Source organism: Phasianus colchicus, chromosome 5 (genome assembly GCF_987193195.1).
Source record: "Phasianus colchicus chromosome 5, bPhaCol1.hap1.1, whole genome shotgun sequence".
Lineage (NCBI taxonomy): Eukaryota > Metazoa > Chordata > Aves > Galliformes > Phasianidae > Phasianus > Phasianus colchicus.
In genome coordinates, this window is record NC_143440.1 from 47,015,265 (window position 1) to 47,023,675 (window position 8,411).

General features: G+C 40.1%; 1 long non-coding RNA gene across 1 annotated transcript; it reads right to left on the reverse strand.

Moving 5' to 3' along the window:
- Positions 1-662: 662 nt before the first annotated feature.
- Positions 663-7,070, reverse strand: LOC149917909 (uncharacterized). The gene is made up of 3 exons (XR_016467337.1): positions 6,837-7,070; positions 2,889-3,069; positions 663-2,310 (listed from the first exon to the last, which is right to left on the reverse strand). It is a non-coding gene; the product is annotated as an uncharacterized LOC149917909 (long non-coding RNA).
- Between the last annotated feature and the right edge of the window lie 1,341 nt (positions 7,071-8,411).

Sequence of the window (8,411 nt, forward strand, 5' to 3'; positions counted from 1 at the left end):
GGAGTTATGTCAGGGGAAAGAGCAGGTTTGTCCACCAAAGGAAATGCCCGTGTGACTGTTCACCAGCAGCCATCACTGCTCCTCAGCTTCTCTTGCCATAATACAAGTGAATTTTTCCTCTCCCTCTATTTGGCTGCAAGCCTCAGATGGCAAAGGCTTGTAAGACACCTTACCAGCCTTGACTGCAAGTTGCTACGGACTTTGCTAACTACTTCGTTTCATAATAAAATAAACACATTTTATAGAATTGAAAGCACAAAAAACAAACAAACAAACAAACAAACAAACAAAAACCCCCCACTCTCTCCTCCTCCCCTTGAAGTTAATTTCTCAGTGCTTCTCCTGCATGCATTATTCTGTGCTCCACACACAGGGTTTCACAAATAGACATATAGCTAGTTGGCCACAAGGTTTTTTTTTTTTTTCTTTTTAAACTCTGGTGTTTATAATTCCAATTGGTGTAAAATTTCCTGATGGTTAACACATCCCGCTACAGACACTCTTGAATGAATGACTCATTCCCAAATAATTGACTAGCTTTGTAATTTGGGAAGTAAAAATCACATTTATGAGTCCCCATGGGAAGGGCCTATAATATTGTGCATAAAAAGTAGATAAATCATAAAACCTGTGTTGTTGTTTTTTTTTTTTTCTTTTGTAAAAGCTTCCATTAGCCTTTGTGAGCACATTAAAGCAATGCCCTCTAAACGTGTGCAGCTGCTTTAAATCACTGGAGCACTTTAAAATCAAGTCTTTTTATATCTTGATGTTAAAATTACATGTTGGTTACTGTAATTCTGTCTTGTTTTTTGTGGGACATCTTTGGATCAGATCTGCTTCTGGAGAGACCTCTCCCTATACATGAAGTTTTCTAATCCACGGAAGGAGAAGCAGTGGAGACGTTTTGCAGCCAGGCTCAGTGCTGTTTATTATGCCAACAAGACAGGCAAACAAAAAGGACCAGTCACTGCCAGCGCAATTAGGACCTCATCCTCACTTAGCAAATGGGTACATTTTAGATTGAGGTTTCAAACAAGTGTGCAATGTGATTCTAATGGGATTTGACAAGGGTATTTGATGGCTGCAAGGCAAATCTATTATTATCCACAAAATATCTAGTTACAAATCTAACAATCCCTCCCCCCGCTCCAAAGGTGGCACTGAAACTGTGCAATATTGAAACTCCTGAATGAAACCCTCTTGTCACCTGCCTTGTCTTCGCAGTATGAAAGTCCCATGTACCTTCATGCCAGCAAGGCCTTTTCCCACAATTTCAGAGTGCTGTAAATTAGTTTAGTATGCTTGAAAGAACCTGTAATTGTAACTGCTCTTGTTGACACATCAGCTTGATGCCACACAGAGCACGACTGGGACCATATCCCTTCGTTTTGCAGCTACAGTGCATTTCAAGTGCTTGACAGGTCCAGTGCTAAGATGTTCTGAATTAGATTTGAATTACAACCGCTAAATGCCCTTGTCAAAGCTTGTTATGCCTGAAACTAGCCATATACATTTAACTGACTATTCCTATGGAAGGTATACTGCTTAAACAAAGACATACTCCAAAGTTTCATACAGAATTGTCAAAATATAATTGAGTTAAAAAAACAACTAAAAGCATAAGAAGAGCAATCTTTACTGCCTTTTTCTCCCTTCTCTTTCTTTGAAATAAATCCAAAGAACAATTTAGTGGAATCTTAGCATAAAATAAAAAGAGCACATGCAGTTCCCATAGAGACATTGAAATGTATACGAATGCCAGATTCAGCTACGTGAGTTGATCCTAGTGTCAGGAAAGGGCATAGCAAATCTTCATGGATCTTGCCCTCTGAAAAAGGTTTAGTATCACATTGCTCGCATTGGAGAGTATCCGGTGCTGCAGGAATACAGTGAACTAAAGCTAAAGTATCTAAGAGTCGTGATCAGGCCCAGAGCCCAAATTTGTGCTTCATCAACAAAGGGAATCATAACACTGATACACGTTTGTATGCAGATACCTCTATTCCCACTTGCAATATACAATGCATATATGCAATGTTTATACAGTTTAGGCACACAAAACAGAAACTTCTTCCTAACTTGTGGATTTGTTCACAGTCATGTACTGGTTGTGCAAGACTGTAATCATACATTCTTAGGTCAGGGAATATAACAAATGAAAACAAAACACATTTGGACAGCGTTTATCTATTTTTGCTGTGGAGATCTCAGTAGCCCCCTGGGGCTGCGCCGGGCTACAGTCTGAGTTCTCATGCTGCACCCTGGACTGCTGCACTGGCTTGCTGGAGCAGTCTGCTGATGCTGTCCTGGCTGGAAAAAAAAAAAAAACTCCAGCTGTAAGTACTGCTATGTGCAAAGGAGCTGGCGCAAAGCAGAAATATAAGAGAAAAAAAGCAAGGATCTCCTGCAAACCAGCAAGCTATCTTAAAATTTCTTTGAAGAAGCAAGGGACATTTCCTTAATGTGAACCCACAAAAGACTGCACGGTGCAGAACAGGAGGAGCAAGATATCACATCCCTTGAAGAAAAGACAAACATGGGTATACTTTCATATTTGACACTGCACCATGGACTTCTCTTCCCTCAAATGCTCTTGCATGAGTGAAACAAAACATCTTAAGCAAATACCTGCTGCTTAACTACAAATTTCCCAATCAAATTTGAATAGTAACATAACGTTGGAAATTGTCCAGACTGGAGGGCAAGTATACGCTATAGTGAGCTCCTGGGTTTGCATTCCTCATCTGAATGTAGGGAACATGGCCCTTAGTGCCTTTATTGCCTTATAATGGGAATGGTGAGTGCAGGAGATTATAAGAGAGTGTTATGGACCTTCTCTGGTGGGGAGGCAAACTTGGCAGAGGCATATATTCAGAAGGGTGCCATACCTACACATGTAGCCTCAACATCAGTCCTCAGTTTCCAAAATAAGAATAATGGTGCTTCCTCTGTTTGCCTTGGCTTGTCTGCATAGGTGGTAATTTCTCTGGGGGAAGAGACAGTTCCTCCCTGGGAAGGGCACACAGCACCCAGCATGACAGCTGTTTCATCTGGAGCCTCTAAAGTGTACTGTAAGACAAACAGAATAATCCTGCCTTACAGATGGACAAACACTAGACAAAGACCAGGGCAGCTGCAGTAGGGCAGTGTTCCCATCTTCAGTGGTGTAGCCATATAAACAGATTGGGAGTGTGCAAGAAAGAGTTCTCCCATCTGAAGCTGCCCTAGGCATTACCTCAAAAGATGAATTCTCCAACAACAACAACAAAAAAAACATTTCTAACCTCATTCCAAGAGCAAAATGTGGCCTGAACCAGTCAAAACCTGCTGACAGCCTTAAACAGCATGAGAAACCTGTTTCATGATGGCAGTTGGTTATTTTAAAACTGAGCTGAAAGATTAATGGTGAGATTTTCAAAAAATGTAGGCTCCCAATGACAGGAACCGACAATTTGCTCATGCAATTTCCCATCGCTATGCGTGCAATAGGGAGAAATGGGTGGGCAAAATGACACATGGCTATTCTGTACCGATGCTTTTTCTGGAAACCTTAGCCCTAAAAGTCAATAAGCAAATAAGCAGAACATTTAAATGAAAGGCAGAAAGGCTTAGGCTGAAAGATACATTGATATTCTTTGTTAATTTTTTATTCAATTAAGAGGCATATGATGATTATTTTTAGCAGTGTCCCCCTGATACAATTCAGATGTAAATCACATTTCTGTAGTCAGCTGCTGCTGTTTAAGCAGAAATATTTTGACACAATAATTATAGGCTTGAAACTATGCTTTACATTAGTGTATAAAACACTCATTAAATTAAAATTCTTCCATGAAATCATGAAAATAAACAGTCTGTCTGAACTAGCATCAACAAATTCACAGGATGCTTCTGCGTTTTCTCAGGGCTGGCCTTCAAGTGAATGCATTACAAGGCCCTTATTTAACTGTGAAGTGTTAAAGGTTCACATTCTTTTGAAGGTCCTATTCTGCTTATTTTTAAAATTATTGCTTTAATTGTTTTTACAACTTGTAAGATTTTAAAGCTATTAAGCCTCAAAGTTGTGGGAAAAATTTAAATGCTGACTATTATAACTTGCATAAGTCCATGAGATGGTGGTGGCAATGCATTTCTTTTTTCCAGAAGTGGGTTAAATAAAAGAGTTCCATTGCACCATATGTGGCATGTCGCACTGTTCTATTATGGCTGAAAAGAAGGATACACAATGTATACACGTTGCCTTTTGGGACAGAAAAGGAACTCAGGATGGTAATGGTGCTGGAGACCATTCTTGCCTTGTTCCCCACCCTCTTGCTGCTTTTCCAGCCTGCTCCCATTCATCACAGCACTGACAGTCATGCAGACAACTGTCTATGCCCTGGTGCTGGCAGAAGTTTTCAGCAGGAAAAAACAGACCATCCTGATGAGGTCCATCCACGCCACAAAAGAGGGAGAGAGAACTCTTGCCCTAGTCTTGCCCTAACACAGTGATTCATTTCTCAGGTCCCTTCTGTTTTACTGCATCCCCCAGGGATAAGAAATTCCTCCTGGCTAATCTTTCAGGTGCCCCACACCAATATCTCCACCATCCACAGCCCCACTGGGGGCTTCAACCCTCCCCGTTCATACAAGAGGCTGTTGCCATTCTCTTTAGAGGGACACAGTGATGTGCAGCAGCAACAGCCTTGGTCTCCCACCACCCACCTGAACAAATCCTGCTGCCTGAGACTGTGGCTGAGACCCCTGAGTCTTGCCCTGCATACCCCAGGCTCACAAGTAAATCCGTGTGCATTGGCATACTAATCCCTATAAGCCCTCATCGGGTTTTGTTTCTTTTCTTTTCATCTGTACAGTATCACTGATCTTTACAGGATATCAAGAGAGCATGGCTGTGCCAGACTTGGGAGTGAACGGCATGGGATTGTCAATATGCAGATGATGTAATCACAGCGGTCTGAAACATTTTTGCTACATCTCTATTCCACTGAAATCCACAATTATGGTTGACTTTTCTTAGACTGAAGACATTCCAGAAAGATAGACTGCAATGGTAATTGCACCGTTTTATCTCAGTACGAATCTTCGGTCTTATGAAATTACAGTCAACATGTTATTTTCTCCATTTGTGCACGAAACATATATACAACGGCGGTCGCAGCAATGTATATTTAGTCTTAACTTGTCAGAACCATCAGCTAAAAAAAATATTCAAATCTTCCAACCGTTTTATTAACCAGGATTATGCACAAGAAAGCCTGCTTCAGAGTGTAAGCTTTCATACACATTGTAATTTAATAGTAAAGATTTAATGCTACAGTTGTCTTTCTTCAGCAGCCACATGGATGGTTTTTTGTCCAGTATTACTGGTATTATGGTTCTCTCTCCCACAGGATGAGATTTTCCACATTAGATAGCAATACCCCTCTTTTCAGAGCGTAGGTACTGTAGTCCAGAGAATTCGATTACAGTTCCCCTTGAGGTCAAAGGGAAGAAAAACTTCAATTTTTTATTAATTCACATTATCATGAAAGCTGTGGGGAATGCTGAATGTGGTTTTGTGAAATCCCACTAACAACTGAGTAGATGCTATTCTTTTATTTTTGTTCCAGATCATTCCACAAAGTATTTTTAGTTCTGAAATCAGATAATTGGTAGATAAAATTTTTACTTAACATGCTTATTCGGACAATTTATTTTGATTCTTTAGCTTTCTGAGAATTCATTCAGATCTTGAGAAATTTTAAGTACTGAAAAATTTATTGCTGAAATAGGGAAGAAAAGGCAGAAAAAAAGAACCATCTATTTTAGTTAATGTAGGCTTCTATGGGAGGAGAAAGAATTAAAAACAAACAAAAAGAACAAAAAGCCCACAAAATGCCTTTTCTCTATGAAAAACCTTTTTTTCAGCACAAAAATGTTTCTAATGAGCAATTACAAATACCCAATAATAATTTTATGGAACATATTATATATCAAAGCCTCTGTTTAGATTAACATCAGGTAGGTGCACACTCCTAAGACGTTATAATTTACTTTCCACTCATATTCTCTAGTATCTGCTTAGCAGTCATTTTTCCTGGAAATATCACTGTTAGCAAAGCTGCTCTCTGCAGCATTCACAGAAGACAAACACAGCTGAAGTGAACTCAGGACTTGGCTCAGTAAAAATATTTTGCTAGAAATTATTTTCTGGGTCCATCTCTTATTAAAGAGGTTACACATATAATATGTAATTTTGGGACAGGCAAGTGGTGACACTTTAGTGTAAGAGCAAGTGTGAACTCCAAGGGCAGAGTGACATAAAACCTTACAGCTAAACCCCACGATGGCAACATATGCAGACTTAGAAAACACTTTCTGTGACCAAAGGCCAAATAAATCAGATGGCTCTGAAGTATGTGTGTGTATACAAATGTCTGCTTTGGTGAATTTTAGGTACTTCAGATAAGAACCTTACATTTCAGAGCTGCATGACCTCCCATCTTTGGGAGAGGATTTAAATACCTGATCCCACCTCTTCAGGAAGAGCTTCTAAAATTGTTTTGAGTAACAGAAGGCCACAAGTGAGACTCTGTACTCTTCATTTTCCACTGCCTTCCATTTTTCTCTCCCATGCCTGCAGCAGGTCTTGGGATACTTAGGAAACAAAAAGCTACTTGTGGTTGAAGACAAGTCACTGATCACCAGAACCTAACATTCAGCCCCATCTCTTTCAAGAAAGGCAGCTTAACACTCATTCTGCATTCAGATTCAGCTACCTTGAGTACCTTCCCTTCACCCAGAAACAACACCATTTCTTGTATCCTACAGTAGGCTGATCTTTTTTGTCCTCTTACCTGATTATCAGTAATGGAAACAACTGAATTCCTCATTGTCCAGAGCCAACAGGTGATCACCACCACCATAGACTTCATGTTCTTGCCCATAATTACCTCACTTATAGAAGTGTAAGCACTTGTGGCTTCCCTGGCTTCCTCACAGACAAGTAGCCCTTCAGGCAGTGTTAAAGCCTCCCCTACCTCCTGCACATCCTTCCACCACCAGAGCATTTACAGGAAGATTTATCTCTATTATTTTCTCACATAGTAGTTGAGAAGTAGGACGACTACTTCCTCCTTATAAACATCCCAAATTACTACAGCTGCTGCTGAAAGGCAAGCGGGTCATCACTGATAGCTGGTTCTGCTTTGCACCCAGCCAGGCAGCCAGCTCAAGGGACATATAGTCAAGGTAGACAAAATAGGGAATTATTACCATTCTTTCAGCAAAACTGTTTTTGTAATGAATGGATTCTGTGTTTTTGGACTTGAGGAAGTTGCAGCCTCTGAACTTCAGCACTATGATCTTCAGCCCTGGAGCTGGTAGAAGCCACAAACAGAAGCAGTCAAGCAGAGCACCAGTCTCGCCACCAAGGCAAAGACTGATAATACATGACCTGCTCACTGGTTATCGCTTATACAACTTGTAGCAGACTTAAGTGCCTTAAGTTCTAACATTTTTCCTGAAAACAAGAGGTGCATCTCTGGGAAGCCCCCAGGTCCTCCTCCTGCAGAAATGGGATCTGCTGCATGGGTCTCTCAGCAGCTACCTAAAGGCTATTCTCTTCGCCATCTCCCACTCACACATCCCTAGGCACACTTGAAGCCTCTGATCATTTTATTGTTTCCAGGGGAAAAATGTTACTTGGTCTTTGCACAGCTCTCTGTGCTTTCCCTTACATCTCTTTTCTTCACATTCTTAACTTCTGAATATGTTAGGAATACTAAATAAGCAGCACTTCAAATGGTTTTGAAGCTTCCTCTAGCAAAACCATAAAGTCTGTACAGGCAAAATATGTATCTATGTCTGTCCCAGATTCTCAATCTGTTTCCTTTAAATCCAATAAAATTTGTATCGTAGAGCTTAAGGGCAGAGGGATTCATACAATTGAAACTGATTCAGTAAATGCAAAACATAAAAATAAAGTATTGGTATTTGATATTCCTATATTTCAATATTGCTTTGATATTCCACTATGAAACTTAAACTGTTGGGGTTTTATGCATTCTTTTTCCCTCACCTCTTTGATTTCTCCCACTTTTTCCTTTGAATTTGGTCTCTTTAATCACTGGACCGTGGATCAGAAATACTTGCAACTTGTTTGTGGAAGGCCAGAACCTAAAGCAGCAGCTTATTTAGGGAGTTATTTCACCATCTGTTCTCTCTTTTTCTATTAGATGACTAGTTTTACAAGAAGATTCATTTTATCAAGCACTCATTCTGTCTGCAATGCATCATCTTGTTCTATTCCCGTGCTCATACAAATACTCATCTGTTGATTTTCATACAGTTTGCAGTGAGAAAAATGAGAATTATCTGATATTAAAAATCTCACCGTGAGAGACACTGACTATGAAACGGGCCATCCCTTT